Source organism: Malaya genurostris, chromosome 3 (genome assembly GCF_030247185.1).
Source record: "Malaya genurostris strain Urasoe2022 chromosome 3, Malgen_1.1, whole genome shotgun sequence".
NCBI classification, from domain to species: domain Eukaryota; kingdom Metazoa; phylum Arthropoda; class Insecta; order Diptera; family Culicidae; genus Malaya; species Malaya genurostris.
The window spans coordinates 263,098,041-263,121,798 of record NC_080572.1 but is presented as its reverse complement, the minus strand read 5'-3'; the positions used below and the strand labels follow the sequence as shown (position 1 = coordinate 263,121,798).

General features: G+C 37.5%; 1 protein-coding gene across 12 annotated transcripts in view; it reads right to left on the bottom strand.

Annotated features, from left to right (window-relative positions):
* The window catches only part of LOC131439510 (supervillin), a 645,906-nt gene that overhangs the window by 261,870 nt on the left and 360,278 nt on the right, over positions 1-23,758 (bottom strand). The window contains exon 1 of one of the 12 annotated variants that reach the window (XM_058610631.1): positions 9,748-9,794. The exons of the other annotated variants lie outside the window; for them this stretch is intronic. The gene's annotated coding sequence lies outside the window, so the exon portion shown is untranslated. Of the gene's footprint in view, positions 1-9,747; positions 9,795-23,758 lie in introns of those variants that run through there. 12 annotated transcript variants of the gene reach the window in all.

Here is a 23,758-nt window from a genome sequence, read left to right as displayed (position 1 = left end):
CATTGCGAAATGGCAGCGGTTTTTGGTTGCTTCTATACTTTCTGGGACAGTCTTTACTGGTTCAAAAAAGGCGAAATCTTTCTCACCGACGAAGGATTTCCTTCTGACAATGCACAGTGGGGATAAACCGATCAAAAACGTGACTTTACTCAATAATTTAATGAAAACCTAAGCAAATGTTTTTAAAGTTGGTATTTATTATGCAAAAAATACCGTAGAATCGATTGGTGATAGTTAGAAGATCCGCAAAATTCATGTCCGTTTTGCTCCAATTTTTTTTCTAACTTTACTTCGAAGACTAACAGTGAAACTCTGAAAAAAAAAAAGAATTTGACCAATCGGAAGGTACTCCTGACATGTTCATAAGTTCGATAAAAGGATTGTTTTTAATAAGATTGACCGTAAATAACTGTTTTACCCCAAGTCATCTTCTTCTATGAATTTACAGAAAAAAAAGTTCTACTGATCGATGTTTGGACCAATTATGGTTAAACAAGACAGTTCTATGTTTCGCATATAACCTCAAAAAGGAGTTACCAGATAGTTTCCATGATCGTATGCTTCGTACTACATCTTTTTATTCCAATTTTCCTACGAATATAATTTTATGTTGAATTCAGATTTTCAATCTCGAAGCAGGTCCAATATGACCTAAAAATATTGGTCCATATTACGTAGAAAACTTCAGTGCTCCAGGTACACATCATGGGAATGAGAGTACTAGCCCGTTTAACCGTCTTTATTTATTTATTTATTTATTTATAATTATAAAATTCATCTGACAATAAAATGGTCTTAATGAATATGTATCAGTCAAGTCATAAAATTGTAGAACGTAGTATTTTCTGCGAAAATTTGTTAGTTGCAGTAAACTGGTGGAGCGCAGCGATCGTTGTGAAGCACGGAAATCAAGTAGAGACAGAATCTTCGAAGAGTCGATATCACCGTTAATCAGTTTTGCCGCGAAAACAGCTTGCTGAATTTTTCTGCGTCTTTCTAATGAGTCGAGTCCGATCAGTCGACAGCGATCGGGATACGGTGGAAGCTCAAGCGTATTCCTCCAAGGAAGATTTTTTAGAGACGAACAAATCTTTTCTGTACGCGTTCAATCCGTTAGTTCCAAACCAGCTGATACGGATTCCAAATTAGGTTAGCATTTTCCAGTATAGGACGAACCAAGGAGCAATACAACGCTTTCAAGCAATGCGGATCTTTGAAGTCCCGCCCGATCTTCGCAATGAAACCTAATTGCCGTGTTGCCTTTGAAATTGTAGATGAACGATGTAGATTGAAGGTAAGCTTAGCATCTAACAAAACACCAAGATCATTAACATGATCAACTCTCTGGAGCTTTTGCCATCAATTTCATAGTCGAATCGAATTGGATTCAGTATTCGGTGGAACGTTATGACCTGGCATTTTGCAATGCTGACAATAAGCCAGTTTCTACGACACCAGGCGACGAATGTATCAAGAAGATTTTGAAGCCGGATGCAGTCGTCGATAGAACGAACTTCAAGATACAATTTCAAATCATCGGCATATACTAATCTGCAACCAACACCGAGCAGTGAAACAGTATCATTGAAGAACAGCAAAAACAAAAGTGGACTCATATTACAGCCTTGAGGAACTCCAGATAGATTTGAAAACGGAGATGATACACAGGAGTCTAGCTTTATTCGCAAAACTCTACCACATAAGTAAGAGCAAAGCCATTCAATAAACTTTTGTGTTGCACCCAGCCGCGAAATCTTGCACAAAAATATTCGGTGGTCAATTCGGTCGAAAGCTGCTTTAAGGTCAGTGTATACTGCATCAACTTGTACTCTCTTCTCCAAACTCGAGATACAACTGGTAGTGAAATCTAAGAGATTCGTGCTGACCGAACGACCTGGCATAAATCCATGCTGATCAGAGGAGATGTAATTTTTTGTACGAAAAAGTACCTCAGTGCTCACAATTATTTCAAATAGCTTAGATGCAGCAGATAAATTCGTTATGCCTCTGTAATTCCCTACGTCAATACGATCACCGCTCTTGTATACAGGAAACATGAAAGACTGCTACCCAGTCACCGGAAAAATGATTCCTTGCTCAAATGATTTGTTAAATATAGTGCACAAAGGATCAGCTAAAACAGAAGCACAATGACTATACACCACAGAAGGAATACCATCTGGTCCGGACGAAAACGATCGTTTTAATTTTTTCGCTGCGGCAACAATCATAACGGGAGTAATCAAAAATGTGTCAATGTGCGCTATATTCTCAGGAACATCCGCCGCGGCGGTCTCCGCTTTGATACCGGAGGCAGTATTTTCAGCAAACACAGAAGCAAAGAACTTTGCAAACAGATCACATGAGTCCAAGGTTGACATGGATTCAACACCATCGAGACAAACTTTTGAAGGAATCGATGAGCACTTGCGTTTCGTGTTTACAAAAGTCCAGAAATATTTAGGATTCCGACGAAGATCAGTTTGAATCCGCATAACGTAGGCTTTGTACAACCCCGCGTTTAATTTACGATAATTTTCACTGGAACTTTTAAACATTCGCTTTGTTTCAGCATGTCCCCAATTTATGTCTTAAGTTGTATTTTTGGTTAAACTTGTATGTCGCATACCGAGATAAGGCTGATTGGGGTTGATGAATATCGATTAATATAGAAAGACCTAATAATAAAATTACAAATCGATTAAATGACCGCACGAATCTTGTTATACCGTTTTACCCCCAATTTACCCCCCAATGAACCGCAATCAGCCTGCTTCCGATATGCGAAAGAAAGTTTAACCAGAAATACGACTTTTGATATAAAATGGGGTAAACCGGGTTAAACAGGCTAGTACTTTCATTTCCATTGTGTTCCATTGGATCACCGATTTTTTGTTCGTAATATGAACCAGTATTGATAGATCATATTGATTCTACTGTTGGAAACGAAATGGGGTAAAACGGTACAACGAGTTTGCTGCTGTCATTAAAATTATATGAAATCGATTTTTTAGACCTTTTTACATCAAAAACACTCAATTCGCTCTTCTGCATTGAATACGATACAGTATAAAAAGGGGAACTTTGGGTAAGTGAACATGATAGCGTTTCGCGTGGTGCTTCTAAATACGTGGAATCGATTTTACTGACCATTTTGCACCAAAAAAGTGCTTTTTGGTCGGCTGTATCATGCCTCCAAGAAAATCGTCGCGTTTTTGGTCTATTTTTTTCCACCGTGCAATGCTTTGAATGGCATTGGATTTTTGGCGATATCACAATCCACCAGTCCAGGGTTCATCCTAAATACCTTCAACTGCAGCTCACGATTTTCGAGTTCCACTAGGATGCATGGTATAATTGATAGTATGTCGTTCACGAAAACGTTTGAGAACGCTCGATTTAGCCGGCGACTTCACGATTTCTAAATCTAACCACTAGAGATTGGCGGGTATGCACATGCTCAAAATGCAACCCTACCCGATCCGAACCAGATTTTTTTTCCAAGCACGAACCCGACCCGAAGCCCGATAGAAAATGAAAATCTTTGCACGAACCAGACATTTTTTCTAGACCCTGGTTCGGGTGACTCATGCGTTTGGATGAAAATGAAACCGAAGTTGTATTGAATATTAGGTGCTCGAATGTCTTAGGTAGCTTTGATCGACCTACAATAACAGGAACAAATTGCAGCATTCACAATAAAACGAATCAACAAATTTACTCAGCTAACTCAACCGGAATTTCAATTCCGAAGGTCAATTTCTTGTCAAGTGGAAACACTAGCTAAAACACAAGGCAACTCAAGCAGTGAGTAACTTTCTTTCGATATCCGGAACCGATAGTTGGTTGCTCTGGAGCCAGGTGGTGGTGTAGCACTTGAACCACAAAGTCTCACTTTCATCAGCAATCACCGGCATCGGCATCGACATCAGCATCATCTCAAGCAGCTACACTCGCAGTGCTATCAAGCTTCCAGGGGTGTGCTGGAAGCCACTGTTCGACTAGCATCTTCATGCATAATACTTGAAAAGCTACTTCCAGTTTGCACAAGAAGAAAGCTTCCCGTGAGGACCATTCCGTTCCGGTGGACGTGGTTGGCCTTCGACTTGGTCGATTCTCTTCGTAGTGTACAATGTACTTGTTGAATGTTTTCATGGACGAATTTTTCGTGGCGTGCTTTGCTGAGATCAGCACAAGTTGACACTGCTAATGATGTCTTGCCATCCTAAATACAGACTAATGATATTTTCATTTATCATGCTCTTCGCCCTCTGATGCAGCAACGACTGAGCACTTGTGAATTTGGGTGTAATCAAGGGATCCTAGTTTGACCTACGCCCGCCCGTATGCAAAATGTTAAAACACCAAGGGTTATCGGAGATTTGGGAACTTGTTGAAGTTGTGGTTGTCATAAAAAATAGAACTACTGAACAGAAAGCTTATTCCAAAAATGCGTTTGAACATTTTTTGTTTCGTACAAAATCATTTGAACACATACTGATAGGATTTTTCTACCAAGTTTTCATCCGGAAAACAAACTGGCCAAAGCCATTGTAAAATTAGCCAGCCAGTCGACCGAAATAAGAACCCATCTAACTTTGTCAGCTAGGAAAAAATAAACGGCTTCAACCTCGAACGTTATGACCTTGATTTTGGTCGCAATAAACGCTCCGTTCCACGCGTTTCTCTTCGGGTGTCGGGCAGTACTTTGTCTTGAAAGAATGCACAAATGGAATGTTCGCGACTCTGCGGGTTTTTTTTACTGAAACCGAATGACTGCCTGTTGAATATGTAGTAGACTTAAATCAATCGAACGAAACGGGAGCTATTTGGAACACCTAAAAAAGTTATTTTTGGTCGACTACAACTAAAATATAATCTCTAACGGCGTACGTAGAGGCGCGGCAAGGTCAATCAGGATAAATATAGCGACGGTGTAATCAAGTGCAAATTGGCCAATGTTTAATGTTTACGCTTCATAGTACTGATTTTTCCAAATAGATAAAATGTTTACATCTACGTTCTTTTCACTGCAGTTTTATCTTCCTGTTCAGATAAATAAATCGACGGTTTTTTTTCACAATCGATTATTTGGGATTAAATACATAGCATTCGGAAGAATGCGGACTTTGAACAAGTTTGTTGAAACCATTTATTCGGGATCACTCTATCAGATGGAGTTAGTGTGCTTGAATATTAATAATAAATATTAAAATAAGGCTATTATTCTGAGAGAAAAAGATTTAGAGCGATTTGTATTGTTTGAAAGTTGTTCGGAATGTCAAAATCTACTTGATCAATAACAAGTCACACAGTAAAAATATCTGCAAATTAAATGTAACGGAATTTCAATGCTAACTTAAACAGCGAAGACTGAAATCTGTCCTAGACATAATTTTCCATCAAATGTAACATAAATTTCCGAAAGTTTATGTACTTATTTATATTAACTTTGTTTTCAATAAAATAGTATGCAGCGTAAACTTAAAAATAGATAAAACTCATTTTTTTGCCAGTCAACATGGAAATTTACATGTTTAGACCGTAATTTTCAATTATTGCTTTCAAACTGCTAACTAGTACGACTGTATAAATTTATATGAACTATTTAGCACCTGCTCGCATATATGTGATTCTGTGGTTGATTTTCTAGCCATATAATTTTCAAATCGCACAGGAAATTTCTTATGGATACCTTTTGTTACAGATGATTCAATGGAATTCTACAGATTCCTTTCAAACTGTACAGCACCCACCGAAAGGTGCTAGTGGGCTCGCAAGTTAACGATAGAAAATATATTATGCTATATCTCTAAAAAATGATAATGATATATAACGCCGAAGTTTTCGGAAAGAATATGTTGGAGCTCAAAACAATTCAAATAGTGTAAACAGTAGTTGAAAATTCCCTCACTTGGTGGCGCTAGTGTGCAATCCAGTTTTTGAAGTTCCTGTAACTCAGGATCATGATGACTAATTAAGATGGTTTCTTCGATAAAGTGTTCTAGGGTTCCAAGACCTATTAGATGATTGACAAAAGGTTCTTGTAATATCTCCCAAGCGGCGCTAGTGAGCGTAAAAAGTTTTAATCTTATGTAACTTGAAATCATAATTTTTAGGGTCTTTGCAAGTAATTTTTCAAAAAGTAAAATGTGGGTAGACAAATTGATTTTTTTTTCTAGGGGACACTAATAAGTTACTAGATTATAAAGATTTACTTTTCTATGTTTCTTTTATTCTCTTCGGCAACATCATCATCATCGCCCGCGGAAAGCCGCTCCAGTCGATGACCAACATGCGGGTCTAAGTAGCCATCATCGATGAATACCCACGTCAAATGGACAATCCTCATCTAATAGCAAATTCTGGTTATCAGCATACGACTATATGAACCAAAACAAAAAAACATAATTATTGAAATTATTCTAGTCTTAAGTACAGTTAAAAAATACCCTCGGCATATTAGAGCGGAGGCAGTGTGCTTCATTAAATATATTACTGAAAAAAATACAATATTAAGAAAAGTTAGCTATCGACTGTCTTAGAACTGATATACTGATGAAGGCTGCAATTAGCAGTATTTCGTTAAATTACGAAAAAAAATTATTTGGGGAAATGAAATGGAATTAAATTTCTTTCAAAGCAATTTCTTGTAAACTCTTACACAATGAGTATTTTCGAAACATGTTTGTCAATTAGACTCCAGAAAACGACGTTTGGAGTCGTTGGGAAATCCATGATGGCAACATCCGGTCTATCCTCATTTCATTTCAAATAGTCACAAAATGAGTACTTTCGAAACGACTTCAGTTATAAGACTTCGGAAGATGCTGGTATGTCGTTTAAAACCAAGACGGTGACTTTTGGTTTATCGATATGTTTTGAAAATTGTTTCAAAATGAGTATTCGGGAAATAACATTTGAAGGTCATATTTATTGTTTTGAAAATAGATAGTCATTATAAAGGCCAAGAAGATTACTTCGAAGCCGTTTTAAAAATCCGATTCTTTAGATAATAAATATTATTTGGCTTGAAATCATATTTTCGAAACCGACTGGAAAATAGATGTTAGAAAACGATGGTCTAAGTTCAAGACTTCTGATACTGGCTCCATTTTTTCAAATGACATAGGACATAATTACATCAGACTTGTTCGCGAAAGATTGAATTTTGAATAAAACAAATTTACTTTAGTCCAAGATGCAATTACTTAACTAGGTAGCATGAAGAAACTGAAAACTTTTCAGTTCACTCCAGCTATTCGGGCCTCTGCAGACTTCTCTGCAACTGATGTAACTGCTTTTGTCGTCGATTTTAGTAGCTTACTATTTATAATGAGAGAGTTCTCTCTTCACGAGAGGCCAATACCGCTCGATGGGTCGCAACTCCGGGCAGTTAGGTGGATTCTTTTCTTTCGATACAACATGGACTCCATTCGCTTCCAAAATATTTATGGCGTAGTGATAAGATGCCAAATCAGGCCAGAATTTCGTATGAGCATCATGACTGCGTAGGAATAGTAACAGTCCCTTTTTAGGCATTCTTTACGGTTTATTTCTTTGTTTACAGTTCCGGTAGTGATGAAGCCTAATCTTGCTTGCATATTTCCAGACAAACCAAATATTTTTTGGGAAACTTGATCCATTTCTTCGACCTTCGCTTCTTTACGCCGTTTCGTTTCATGGCAGAAGAAAATTCCGGGAAGCTGAACGTTTTGGACAGTACTTGCAGAAAAATCAAGCTATTTTGCAAGTTTTCTTACTGACCGATACAGATTTTCATTGTGACCACACACATTTGCTCTTCTTTCGACGCCATCTTCAATATAAAAGCATGTAGTATCATCAAAAATTAATGTTAGACAATGGATAGACATACGTTCATTAATCTGCGAGATATTTCACGCGTTGATAAAGTATTTTCAGAGATATACATAATTAGGGGTGTCCAGATGTTATCGCAAACTATCATATACCGAATCTTATTAATTAATGAATTTCAGTTATTTTATTTGCGTGTATTCCTTTTCGGGAACTTTTGATCGGGTTTTTCGTGTAATTTTCAAACAAAAAAAGACTACCGATAAAGAGACTTAAACTCCTTCAAACATGAACTACTAGCGTCTATTTTTGAAATCCGCCTCGTAAATAGTTATATCCAGAAGAATTTCGAAGAATAACCGCTGGCCGGAAGTCGATATCATAGCTTATGAAACACTTTCGAGTGTCATTTTTCGATACTCACATCAGAAATTTGTTTAGAAAATACTCAGTGACTTGATTGTCTTCACGATCTCTCTCTCTCTCTCTCTCTCTCTCTCTCTCTCTCTCTCTCTCTCCGAGTTGGATAAAGTTGGATTGCATGTGACTCACTGACAACTGTTATTTAAGTCTTTTTCAGTTCAGGGTTTTCTGGCCTTGGGCACCTTAAGACGTTGTTTTCGGAATCTCACGGCCTTTATTTCACAATGACAAGATGCCACATCCAGCTAAATTAGAACGAGGCAATAGTTTTGCTTCAGGAAAGAAAACACGTTTTTTCAGGTATTCCTGCACATGAACTTCCTTGTTGATAGTCCCAGCCACGATGTGAATGTCGTACTTCAAATCGTAGAGCCAGATGTCGTGCTATATAAGACATTTTTGCGAACTTTGACAACTTAATGAATTTGAAAATCTCTGACTCTTTTTCTCTTCTTTTAGTTGACGTATGTAATTCCCATTTCAGTAGCTATTTGAAATAGTCCTTTCATCATCCTGTATCACGCAATCAAACTTTGTCGGAACCCTCCGTGACCCGGTCCATTCTTTGGGTTCTTTAATACACTGAACCATGTTCCACTGTTAGTGGCCATTCGGCGACTCTGACTTGTACTTGTTTTGCTTCGTACAATAACCCACTTTTTTTTCTTATTATCACGATTTGTAGTCATCACTTTCTTGTGAATCGACAGTCCGATTGTAGACAACAATCCACGCTTGCTTGCGATCCAATCTTTTCTACGTTTTTGTAAGATCTTGCGGACGATTTTTTTCCCAAACCGGTATTCCTGACTGTCGATAAACGTTTTCTGACACTTTTACTACGCTTGTGATAATTAATTTCGTCACAATCAACAATTCCGGCATTTTGGCTTGTAAGTAGGTAGAATTTTCGCAATGCGCAAGCAAAATTTTAACGAGTTGCTACTCTTGTTTCGATGTCATTTACACAACTGAAGAGCAAATGCCAAAATCAAACAGTAAACTACTACAATACTACTCTCCCGCATACACAAGTCTTCAAAATGAGGAGTGTGTTTGACAACCTTAGATAATCCTCACAATCAAAGCACTAGCAACATACGAACGATCTTCAATGCTGATTGGTTCATATTTTATTCAGCAATCCACGTGAGTTACGTAAATTTTAGGGAAGATACTATTGATATGCTTCCTTGTCGGAAGCAAATCAGTCAAAGTTTGATGCACAACACGACGACTTTATAGTCTATAACACTCATAGGAACCGGACTCGAAGTTTTGATCCAGTTGGAGAATTCTTTAGGTTCTTTAATTTCCAAAATCTGGAATCAAACATAAATGTGACGTGACGAATGTGACTGCGGTTACCAAACAATCTTAAGCCCGTGCGAATCCATAACTCTGTAACCGGAACTTGGATTCCGACAAAACTTAATATAAATCTATAAGACCGAACTACCTTTCATTTGAATCTGAATTTTTTGTGCATTGGAATATACATACTGTTACTGTTGTTTTTGTATATAGTTTTTGTTCCAGCGTCTTCTGATAGTTACCTGAAAACAGAAAAAAAAAGTTAATCTATGTACGTAATTGAATAGAACAACTGTATAGTTCATAATATTAAAATTTATCTATTAGTTCATTTAGAAGTTTGAATTCGCCACGTCCCGATTAGTAAGTAATAACAAGTTTATAACAATATGCAATTTAAAAAAACTTCTGGAATAAATCTGGTCTCGATAGTATGTAAAGTTTCTAACATGTATCAATAAGAGATATAGTTCTGATACAATTCTTTTCCATTGCTAATTTAATGGTATAGTTTGCCAACCAGCGTGCAGCACTTGGAAATATGGATGGCTAGAAGGATTTTTTCCTAACCTCAATAATTTATTCACGAACAGATGTATAACGTATCGCATTCGATTCTCTCGTTATTTTGAATCACGAAACGATAGAGTATATAATAAATCGGTTATCGAATGCTGCTGTAGAATGAAAATGTTTAAGTTGAACAGTTATGAAAAGCATATCCAATTGGCAACGCACTGGAGGTCCGGAGTGTAGGTTGAGCTTTCAAATAAGACTATCAACTATTTCTAACTAATGTCAATCAAATGTGTCGATGGTATATAATCGGTTATATCGAAGTCTTTCTCTTTTGTCCGTAAGTACTTTTTGATATTTATTTTCCTGATTTTTCTTCTCACTTAGTTACAAAACTCAATTAATTCAAACTTCAAAACTTAAAAGATTTTGAAACTATTTTCCATTTTTAAAACGTCAATGCTTTCAATAACTCTCATAAACTGCAAACCCATTTTTTTCAGAACTGAACCAACAACAAAAATAATTACAACATTCAAATCTAGCGCTTTCATAACACAATCGAAAAAAATCATAAATCAACTTACAACCGGACACGTGCACTAAAGAGATAATGAAATATAGGCCAAAGTTCACATCACATTTGCACATTCGCATTTCACACCCCGCCGATGCACGCAACTACAGCGCTGTTGGTAGAGCACAAACTAATTGATTACTGGCGGTATCGCGTATCGAACATCCTCGCCGAACTCAAAGCTTGTGGTAGGGCAGGCAATCCTTTCAAATTCCCTCGCTTCCTTTCAGTACCATCGGCCAGCCATCCACCCACTACCCAGCTAGTTACCAGAATGTAATGAGCCACCGGAGCTAAATCGGGTCATTGCAATCGGGTTTTAGATTGCACACATCAACTAATTTATTGGATATTGATTTTTTATTTTGCAGTACCAACTGCGGTCTATCGGAACCGGTAAGACTGATTTAGAAATACGTAATTGGATTATATCAGGATTTGAAATTGATTGCAGATTTTTCGTTTGGTTTTCTAAATGTTATGGTAATAACACTTGTGTAAGTTTATAGTTTACAACATCAACAAAAGTTTTTATCTCATTTTTCAGCAAACTGACTAGAATATGTTTTTACTTAGAAATCGATACACTCCTAAGGTATAAAAATTCAAATATTACTAAACTAAAATCCGATCAAACGCCAAATTTTTGTAATCAAGCTTATAACATGGTATCCGATTTGACAAACATTTGATGGGTTCAAACTCAAGAAGCAACGAAAACTTATTTATAAAATTATAAAATAAAACATATGTTACATAATGGTCACATGATAGATACCACAAAACAAGTCGGGCTATGATGGTGCCAATGAAGTTCAAATAATGTTATAAATTCATAGCTCATCATACTGAGTTACAATAAGTTTCAACGTGCCTTTCCGGAAATGTAATCTTTACAAGTTTGCATTTAATGTTTTTGTTTGCAGACTATCAGTTTTCATTCGGAATGCGGAAGAAAGTTTGACTAAAGATATGACTTATGAAAAGAATTGGGGTAAAACGATTAGTGGTGTCATCACTACTGTACATACTTAGTTTGCTGGAGTTTTCTACACAACATAAACTCATTATGTGGAAATCTCATGACTGGAGAGTCAATTTTTTTTTAAAGATAAATAATTTCGAGATGACACCAATGGAAATGCACATATTTTGAATCAAACCAATTAGACATCTAGTTTTCGATTTCTTCATAGAAATCAAAGTGCTGCTCAGCCAATGCGAGGCCCATCGATAAAAACAAATGGTAGTCAAAAGGGGCCAAGTCTGGTTATCATGGTGCGTGTAACGGTAACTATTATCGTTCAATATGTACTGAACAAATTATCGAAAAATACAGGAATATTTCGTAATAAATGATAGAGAAAATAAACAAAGGAATCTGCCATATGCAATTAAGTCGTAATGGAAATTCTAAACGTTTTTTTTTATAGCAATTAGTATTAAGGGGGTAGGGTTTAACGGATGAAAAAACATCATTTTGACGATTTTTTTAGAACTATCGTTCAACAGAATACATTTATATGTTTTGCATAACACAAAACATCATTCGAAAAGTATTTTGTAATTTCTTCTTGGAAAAATATTGAGAAACAGACCGTTGAAGGAGTATTTTCGCGTTCAAAGTTTATTGTCTATAAAATCGAAACTAACCATTTATTTTTCTAGGGGGCGCGTAGAGTCTAACACTTTCGTAACATCATAGTTTTTCTTTGAAGTTTATAATAAAAAAACAATCCAAGAATGTTTCGTCAAATTTTTAAGTCAATCGAAGCAGAACCAGTGCGCCGAGCTCTTGCTGTTTTCGCAATATGAGATAAAGGTCCAAGACTATTGTTCTGATAGACTTGAAAATATGATAAAATATTATTGAAAACTACAAAATAAGAATGAATGAATTTTCAAAAGTATTACACCCTACCCTACCCCTTGAAAGTTTCATCAGATTTTAGAAGCTCATAATACACCACACCATTCAGATCCTTTCAAACACAGAGTATTTTTACTGAATAGATCTGGTTTTGGATTTCAGAACTCTAAAAATAAATCCATTTTTCATCGCTAGTTGTTACTTTTTACTCGATGCAAAACTGGTTTTCTTTCGTTTTTTTTTAGCAAAATTTCATAAGTGTTTTTTCGATTTTCTATCTGTTCTTCATTGGCACATATTTTCCACACTTTTGGACTTTTTTCTTATTATCATTATCTCTCATTCGTTCAAACCATCTTTTTCACGTTGCTTATGATGATCACCATACACCTCAACAAGCATTCCATGCGACTCTGCAGCACTTTTCATCCAATGAAAACAAAAAATCGATGCTTCCCACGAATGAACACTTTTTGGTAGCCAGAAAGTTTCAGATTAAAAAAATACACTAAATCTCGACGTTTCATGCAATTCTAAGACTTTTGGCATCAAAAATATTGGTAATTTTTCAAGATAGAAAATTTTCAAACCTTAACCGCCGGGTAGCACCGCTTACCCATATGCGATTTAGCTCAAATTTTGCATGGGGACTTTTTTCGAGGTGCTTAAACTTTTGAACAATAGCGCTTTACGAAATTAGAGTTGTTCCCAAAATATTGGCACCCTTATATACATTAGAGCGGTAAAAAACAACGTGTTTTTTCGGTTACGTCACTTATACAATCATATCTCCGGAACCAAAGGTCACAGCCATTTGATCTTTGAATTTGATCAATGGCGCGACAGTAGCTTTCAAACGAGCAGAGGTTGTTATAATAGGTTCAGACATCTTTAAGAAAATTGAGCGCGTAAAAATATCTTCGAGAGTGCACACACAGGCTCCGTTCGAAAGTCGGTTTTCCGGCAATTCTAATACCTTTCCATGGAGAAAGGCGAAAATGAAGGCTCGTCCACACCACATGTTCATTATCAATACAATTGTATCTTAACGCTCACTTCATGCCGGTATACTGCCGTTCCAAGTCTAACTGTCCCATATATAGAAGATCCCATGGGATATGGAACAATTACACGTAGAGCGACAAACTAGAATAAAAGGCAAAGCCCTTTGTATTACATTCTTTTTGTGGAATTTGACCTTCTGTTCCGAAAGAATTCGCAACCGATTCTTAGCGTACAGAACCATTGCATGGTTGGTACTACGACACTACTGACACTAACAATCCTTCCAGGCCGGGCGAAAAACGGCGTCTGTAAAATTTGACGAGTCTGTGAAAAATTCGATTTTTAAAAGTCTGCACTATACAAAAAATATACTAGACCTGGCGTCTCTGCTGTCACACCTCCAAAACACACGTCGAGTTCATTTTTCTTAACGGTGAAAAAAAATTAAAAATTCCCCTTAATTGGAATCAAAACTGTTTCAATTAGTATATTCCTAAACGTTTTAAACTTATAGAGTTTCGATAAATCCCGATATAATGTGTGAAAGATGTTGAATAACATGAGATAGGCATCATTACACCAATTGGTGGTTTAAAATAGAGTTTTAACCTCTTATTATCGAAAAAAACATTTAGTTTTAGGTTAATTATGTCGTGAATACTACTTACTTTACTATGAGGCACCTTTTAAAAATCTACTCTCTGAGAGAATGATGAGTTTTTGATTGTGAATAACTCTTGTTGTATCTAACGTATCAACATAATTTTTGCTACATGCCATAGGAAATATGATCATCAATTTATGATAACATAACCTCAAATAATTCAAAATTGAAGTTCAACAAGCGTGATGGGTAAATCGATGCCTTTCAATCAACGAGTATTAAAGAAGAAAACTCATGACGCCTTTCTCATACCCGAGCCGACGGTGATGTAGTGCGATCCTTCGAATTAATTTCTGCGTTACCTATTGGGTAGGTATAAAAGATTAACACTTGATACACTTTGTTCATTCTAGCCTGCGCAGTTGACTGAGAAGGAAGTAAAGCAAGTGCTTCATTCCGGTTGCTTCAGGTCCAGAGCTCAGTTCCATTATCAAGAATTCAGTTCAGTTTTAAATCAATCTGCACAGGAAGTAATTCTGCTGCGGGACGTTGGCAGTGCGAGTTTCGATTTAAAAAAAAAGCGATTGCGTCCTCTGGTCGCTGGTCGTTTTCACTCGAGCAAAATACAACGAAAAGTGAACAACGAGTGGAGAACATTCTACAAAATCCACTCTTCTAAGGACGTTATCTTCTAATGTTATCTAAAGAACTATGAAGACTACTTCTCTGCAAATTGGAGGTGAAAATCATCAGTTTAGTGCAAATCTAGAATAAATTGATTAGATTTGTGCACTCTTCGCACCAAATGAGTGCAAATAATACCAGCATTAGACTGCTTTGCGTTCGAGAAAAATGCTCCGAACATTGATCGATATCGTAGAGAATTCCACAATTCGACCCTTCTGAAAGCCATAAATGAATCCTGTACAGTATTTTGTTAGTTTCTTTCACTGAAACATGCGAATTTGAGATTACTATTTTGCGAGCTTGTTAGGACCGCTCATGAGTGAAAAAGCTACATACGAAATCATGTAAAAAGAAATCCATTCACAAAAATTACTTCAGTATTGAAACAATCCGCACAGGAAGCATTGCGTCCTGCAACTGAAGGTCGTTTGTATTGGAGCAAAATAAAACGGAAGGAGAACAAAGATGGGGAACATTCTACAAAATCAGCCCTTGTTGTCAAAAGAATAATTAGAATTATTCATCTGTTGAAATATGAAAATCGAAAGTGAAAGTAATCAGTTTGGTGAAGGTTTACAGTCTGATAGATTTTAATTTGAAAATTTTCGTATACTTTTCTCAGTTTTTTTAAATATTCGCGTAAAATATAATAAATCGAGAAAAGTTGTGGGAGGTTTCAATACAGAAAAAAATGCCTCAAAACAAGATAATATTAAAGCCATTGATTTCATGAACTAGTATACCTTTCAAAAAGCTGCTACACTTGGAGGCACATGTATTGATCTGATCTCGATCTTGTGTTTGCTGTTGCTTTTCATATCATAGGCCTATTATATCATCGATCAATCCAGCGAATTCAACTTTTATTCACTGGAATATTATAATCGGATGTGAACGCTATACCTATGCAAACCATATCAGTATCGCTTCCACGGACAACAGGTCAGGTTGGAAATAGATTACAGAAGTCAGCGACATCCAACGGAATTCGAACTCAACTCGTCACTCTTCAACACGAACCCCATCACAAAATGTTCTTTTCAGAACTACCATCATGTTAGCACTATACACATAATTTCGTAATATTTATTTGTATCAGAATGTATGGTGTAACTTTAGTTGGGTGAATCGATTAAAATTCTAGTAGTGAAGAAGGGCAGAGCTTGCACAATTCACACAATTGATCAACTAACTGATATTCGGAAGTGTGAAGGAAGCGTGCCAATTGTATTCGTATTCACGACATCCAGTTATGTCTCTGACATTATCCACCCGTCTTTTTTTTGTCAAACTTCACAGTAAAATACATAAACAAATTGAACTTTAATGAATGACCTGATCCAGATGGTTCAACCTTCGCTAAATAATACAATGCTGTTTCAGCATCGCGAAATCCTCTCGAGCCACTTCTACGCCATATTGTTTACTAACAAGCCAGAAAGTCATTCATTAGTCGTGATAGTTTGCATATTTATTAGCCATCTCGGGTCGTTTCTTATCGCACATAGCAAGGCGAACCCGGAGATTACTAGCCCGTAGACTGCAGTGCAGCAAAGTCAGTCTACCACCGGGCACAGAATGACGCGGCAGTGTCGTACAATTCTAATGACTTACAACAATTCAACTGGTGCTCCACAAAAACAATCAGCGATTTGCAGTGATTGTACGGCTCTAATTTGTGCCCATGCCCATATCCACATTCGCCAGTGATTCGGATTGATGCAACGCATGGGGGGAGGACAACGAGGGCAGGTGTATGTTGCTGTTCCATACTCGCGTGGTTTATCGCTAATAAAAGGAGAAAAAAAGAGCAGAAACAGGCATTCACTCTTCTGTGCTGTTTCAAGCTCCTCATGTGCCTTTCTCTTTCCGTGAAATCTTGCAATCAATCGGCATATCAGATTCGAGTGGTAGCTGATTGTTGAGGATCATTGATACCGAGCTGAGGGTGAGATTTGGATGAGATGTATCTGAAGTTGATCTAAATCATTGGCACTGAAGAGAAAATCTAGAATCGGTATTCCGATAACTTTGAACACCGAAACTACATCTCAGCATAAATTTGATCGAAAAGACTTCCACGTTTCCCATTTGTTACCTAGATATACTAATCAACATAACGATTGTCGGTCTAGGCATGCTTGCATACAATTTAACTCCGGTCGGTTTATTGCACCGGTCGGTTCGCTAGCCTTGCTTCCTTGAACCGAAAGATTCAAGTCTAGATTGTGTAGTGCACAAAAATTGATTTACGGGAGTAATATCTGGCCGACGTTCGGATCCTGCACGAATATGCACGGCGGCTCCGTTCGGCTGGTCGATTGCATCGGTAGCCACAGTGGCACCGGTAAACCCCATCCGGAGATAGATGAGAACAATTACCGTTTGAAAGGAAGGAATTGATTCGGTGCCAAGCAATGCAAGTAGCGTGGGCCTGAAGCGAACTTGCTTAAAATCAATCAGCCCGGTGCTTTGCCGCCCGCTTCATAACAGGCGGCGGGGTTGGTTGGCAACGTTCGGAGATAAGTTATTAAATTATCTTCTATTATTTCCTATTGAAATTTTAAATCGAATCCCCACGATTGTGATAGTTTGAACTGGTAATGGGTTTGCGGGTGATTTACTGTTCTAAATTATTAACGACGAGTTCCGCTTCTGTTCCAAAGCGTTCCGCTGCCATATTGTTCCATCCATGGCCGACATCGGCAGGTGTTGTTTAACCCTCTACGATGAATCACCTCACCAAGCACACGGTGAGCTCTCGTCAAACTTCTAAAAAGTTATATTTCATGGTGACTCAGAGTATTTTTTTGGAGCCATGCAATCATCGGGAATCGTAAAACACAGGTGGTTTCATTTCCTTCAACTAATGGGAACATGGTTTTCGAGTGAGTTTTGTTCTAAAGTTGCGACAGTTAATTGTTCATAAATTGGAAGTAAAAATTCTCTGCTATCGCAGCTTTTTAAAAATACTTATAGAGAAAAAGAATTGACAAACTTTGACGTTATTCGGTTGGACACAAAATGAAAATTGAATTGCATGCGGGTTTTTTCAATCTGCACGATTTGACCTAAGGTTTCTTAGTATCTGAAAGAACTACAAGTTTTCTTACAGTTCCTGTAAGGGTCGATGTAGTGATTTTTTGACAAGGTCTCAACAAAATTAATGATTTGGCAAGCGATTTGCAACTGCAAATAAAAAACTCAAGTTCTTCTAGTAAATGAGTCTATGAATTCGAAGCTCTACAAAGAAAGGAGCCTAAACCACGCATTTTTGTTTTTATGACAGCACACACAGGTCCTGTAACGATATGACCAGATTTGACTAAAATAAATAGACTGGACAAGTAACTCGAGGTGCTTCAAATATTCGTCACATTTTCATCAAACAAAAATAGAATACGACAGTTATTATTTTTAACTGAAAATGAAAAAAAACTACTAAACCTTCTGCCTATTCTTCCATTTTCAAGTAGTTATTATTCTTTATTATACTATGTAAATTTAATGTGAAAATATGGAAGCGGATCATTTCACCGAAAGCCATTTCGCCGAAAGTCGATTCGCCGAATAAGTAAATTCGCCGAAAGGCGAAAGCGGCGGCCTCTTACATACAAACCTGTAACCGCCTCGTTTGCCCGGGTTACCCCTAAAGCAAGGTTTCTTTGCTTTACTTAAGTCTGAACGAGCGATAGCGAGGTCGGACAGCACACGAACCAAAACGATGTGGCGAAGCCGCATTAGTATTGTTTCATTTTCACTTATGTCGTTTTCGCTTGAGAAAACTGAAACTGACCCAGTGTAGTTTCATCAAACGAAGACTTTTTACGAAACTGTGTTGATTTGGCACTTAGGAGGTTTGAGCAAATCTGATATAAAAATCAGGTTCGAAACTGTCTCGATTTTCAGTTCAACAACGTTAAAACTAGGTTCGAAACTAGCTTCAAACAAACGGTTTGACAGCAGTTAGGGTGGAAACTGGGTTAGGTTTAGTATCAAGCGAAAACGACATTAGTAACCGAAAATACCACATACATTGACCTGGTAGATACACCTATGCAATTGATTTGATGTTTAGTAGCTAATAGTCAACAAGATTTCTTGGGAACTTCGTTCTGGGGGGGAGCGGGTCATTGCGCCGAAAGCCATTTCGCCGAAAGTCGTTTCGCCGAATAGGTCATTTCGCCGAAAGTCGTTTCGCCGAATAGGTAATTTCGCGGCGGCCTCTTGCATACAAACCTGTAACCGCCTCGTTTGCCCGGTCTACTCAAAGCTAGGTTTCTTTGCTTTAGTTAATCGATGTGGCGAAGTCGCATTAGAATTTTTTTTTATTTAGTAAACGGAAAATACCACAAATATTTGCAAGAATGGAATTGCTTTTATGATTAGTGGGTAATAGTCAACAAGTTTCTTTGGGAACTCCGTTCTGAGGTTCATGAATCAATCTTTATTCAAGAAGTACAATTATAGGTCAACAAAACGGGCGTTAACGCTATCATCTTTCATGTGTCTTTATTTCAAATCAGTTCCAATTACGGTATTAAAACAACTGCAGGATACTGCGAAATGACCCTTTCGGCGAAGTGGCCCATTCGGCGGAATGACCCTTTCGGCGAAATTACCCTGATCCGAAAATATTGAGTTGTTCCTGAGATATGGTTGCTCAAAGTGGGACACGCAATTTTCGCAGGGGTATACGTTGTTCAGTGCCCCGACCTGGAAGGATTGCTAGTGTCAGTAGGATCGTGGGATGCGATGATTCTGAGAAGTCTGTTGAAACAAAAGGGTAAATTCCACAAAAAGAATGTAATACCAAGGCTTTGTTTTTTATCTGTTTCTAATAAAGAATAATAACTACATAAAAATGTAATATTTGGAAATTTATAGCTTTTTTTACCCTCGCTTGAAATGAAGGAACGAATAAGAGGAAAGGACCAGAGGTTTTACATAATTAGTCGCACCTAAAAATGTCATCTATGTCAAGTGATTGAAAACTTTATTCAACTGGTTCTTTTCATCAGCGAAAAACGCGCTCAGATCTATTCAAAAGCTTGTAGCTCATTGGTCGATTTTCTCTGAGAGCCATGCCCAACGAACCAGTGTGAATATTCAGCAGCGTAGCCTCTGCTAAGAATCATAAAGCGATCCCAAAAAACTATTAGTAATTTTCTTTCATTGAAAAGTTAGCGTAAATATAAACAAATAAGTTTCGCATTGTATGTAATTATGAGACAATTTTTTTATTGCTATCGTTGGATCCGCCTTATTGACTGTGAATGATTATGACGCAGTATTTAAAGAGAGCCTTTCATTCATTTCGCGTCAGTATTGATTTAATTCGCTTCAAGTGCAGATCTGCAACCGGATTTTGTTCCTTTTGCCTCGTCTTATTTAATTGTATCTTAGATTCTTTCCATGAATAAGCCGTTCACCGTTACAATTCTGCTGGCTATTCGGTTTTCAAGCTGGCTATTCGGTTTTGGATATTCGAAAGTGTAAAGAAAGAGTACCAGTTTTATTCGTACCGAGCGTTTAAAATGCCAAAACAGGATGAAAACATAGAGCACACAAACCGGACAGGGATTTTGCAATGCAATGCAATTTCCTAGAACAACTTTTTTTGCATGAATCAGATATAAAAAAAACTTTGAATGCATTCAATGTTTTTCTGTCGACTGTCGCTGTGGAACGCAGCATACATTAGGCCGCCCGTAACAAGCAAGCAAACTATGCTTCGTCAGTATTGGCAGCCAGCAGAAAAAAATTAAAGCAAGAATTGGATCAAAGCATTTGCTTCGGTAGAACCGGCGAAGTTTTTAAATGTTTTATGTATTCAGAATTTTTTATCTGGTTGTTGCAAAAAAAAAAGGTTTCAAATGATTTTTTCATTGCTAAATCTGTATTCCGGTTTCTACACTCATTTTATTTAATAATATAAGTTTAAAGACATTTTTTATTCTTAAGAACACTACACATATATATGAGAATATGTGAGATATGAGAAAGGTATCATTACACCACTAGGTGGATTAAAACAGGTTTTTATGATATTAGGTCGTGAAAAACAATATACATTAAGGAAAATTTCATCAGCTTTTTTTAAATTTTTCGAAAAGAGCTTTTTAAGAAAAAATTCCATCGAAGATGGAGTTGTTTCATTTGGAGTAACGCATAATTAGTAGACCAGACAGCAACAAATAAGGACGAAAATATTAGAAGTTTACCAGGTTATAAAATCACGAATTAATAGGAATCAATTTGTGAATTGCTTACGAACTACAGCGAAATGTTTATGAGATGTTTAGTCATGACCAAAAATTTACATTTGAACCAAATAAAAATACGGTAAGAAGAGGGTTGCGAGTTCAAGTTCAGCCTCTGGCGATTCTTTTTCCCATGTCTTCATTTTTTGCGATTTCATTCATTGAATGTACAACTTCAAGTACACTTAGGTCCCATTTTTACGTGGAGGATACGTACCGCGTAACTTCAGAAATTCGCATAAAAAAGCCGCGTTAAAAACCACATAAAAACCGCGTAAAAAACAGACCTCAGTGTATTCGGTTAAAAATATGTATGGCTTTTGATAATCTACTGGCCTAAAGACACATGTGAGGTGGTATCTCTATCTGGGACAATGACTAAATTTATTGAGCCCTAAAGTATTAAAAGCTTATCTAGGATTTCATTTTTATATTTCGTAGGTACCCCGTCTATCATTTAGGATTGAATTAGCAACGTATCGTATTCATGAGAATTAACCTTGAGCTTGTGAACCAAGCTGTTATGATTTATTCACGCGAGTGTGAAGAGAGCCTTTTTCATACAATTCACTTTGACATATCAATGTTCATTTGAGTTACTTTCGCAGACACTTTGTTAGTGTAACGTTTTGTTCCATTATGATAAAGTAATAATACGGTGTTGGAAAACTTTGCTGTGCTGCACGTCTAACAAATTATTCTGACATTTCACCATCCTCACGTGCACTCCCCCGGCAGAGTGTCAGAGTACTTTAACTATCCATCTTAATTAGAAACATTTTATCACATAATTTTATCCCCTTCGCCGATGTCGTCACCATTTTGCAACACCCGAAGTCCGCTCTAGCCAACCAGTTAGCCAGCTTCGAAGCGTCGAAGTTTTAGTTCCTGTTTTTGTTCAAGGTAATTCCACCCGACGACAACTGTTTTTCCCGTATGTGCCGCCATCTGCACGGTCGACCGTCGCCGTGTGTCGTCGTCGCCTCGGTGGGTACGAGTTTTTCTTCTACTCAAGAAGCCTTCACGACATCGGCAGTGTTTTTACCATATAATTATGGCACCCGTCGTTGCCGCACCTCGTTTCGATTATTAAATAATTTCTTTCAATTGAAATGTTCCCTTCGGTAGCGACATCCTAGCCTGCTGCTGGTCCATGGTCACGTCGGTTGGTTGGTTGGTTGGTTGGTTGGTAGACCAAGGGAAGGCTCTAGGCTCTGGAGGGAGAGTCATCGGATAATTACTAATTAGCCTACCGAATGCGTTAGCTCGACAAATCCGCTTTCGTAATACTATGCAAAAGCCAGGATGTTTAAGGTCGAGGCATGATTTTTATTTCCTCCTTCCTCCGTCTAGCTCGAACCGGGTTTACGCAGTCCAGTGGAGCAGAAAAAAAGACGTCGCAATAATTTATGTCGCCGACCGGCTATCCGAATTGTAAATCTATCGATAGGTGCGGTTCGGTCGCAGTCATCCAGTTAAAATCTAATATCAACTCCCATCAACATACTTGTTGATGGCAGGGGAAAGTCGAAAGCATTCCGGTTCCTGCGAATTTCAATTTATTGGAAGATCTTCAGGTCTGTCAGGTGCGGTTCCGGGTCGTGGGGGGTGTGCTGCAAGCTGTTGTGAAATGCGAATGACAAACAAGTGGCAAGGTGTCGTCGAACGGATTATGGAACCAGTTTTCTGTTTGTTCGGTTGAGTTTTCGTTTGCACCGCGGGAAGATTAATGTTCGCATCGAGTGCCTAGTGACGTTAATAGTTTGACTGCCAGTTGTGGACCAGGCCCCGGGGTTTGGAACTAAAAAGAAAAAAGGTTATCGAGCGTGATTGATGCTGACTGTAAATTTGGATTGGGACATGAATCTCGGAGGCTGCCACCGATTGTCGTTATGGGGATTTAAAATTTCACATTGAAACAGATTGATTTACACGGTAATCAGGTGTAAGTGGATAATGCAACTTGTGTGTATGATTATTGTAGACTGTAATTCTATTTAATAACACCTTTCATGTCGGTATTGAATGGAATCATTTTTTTTCTAGGAATTAGGTGGCAGATTCTACAAAACCATACATTCATTGTCGGGGGAACTAATAGATGCATCTTGGCAGTCGGTTGCATTGAGTTGAAATACACGAACAATTAATCAATCATGTTAACTCCTCGAAAATAATAAATACGACATATTGAAATCACCATTTGTTTCAAGCGAGGTTTGAATAGTACAAGTCTTCATCTCTGCTACATATTAAGAACTGTCGTCCTTTCGTTAAGCAGGTGCTGAATAAATAATGACATTTTTTATGCGAAGCCAGTGTACAATATTATCGGGTATTTATATTAACTTATTGATTAACCAGTGGAAATCGCGGTGGCATTAACGGACAATCCCCCATCGACTTTAAGCTGCCATCAGCCATAAATAATTGGTATGACATGATCGAACACTACACAGTGGGGTAAGGAGTGTAACGAAAATTAGCTATCCACAAATTTTTCTTACAAATTAAAAAAATGGTATTTTATTCAAACTAAAAATTGATCCTTTACTGTACGAGGTTAATCTTGAGCATAATGAAAACCGAATGAAATTTAAGTTATGTCGCCGCTTCACGAATTTTCGAACTTTTGATCGAACGCTCTTCATCAAGTTCCGGACAAGAGTTGCATCGCA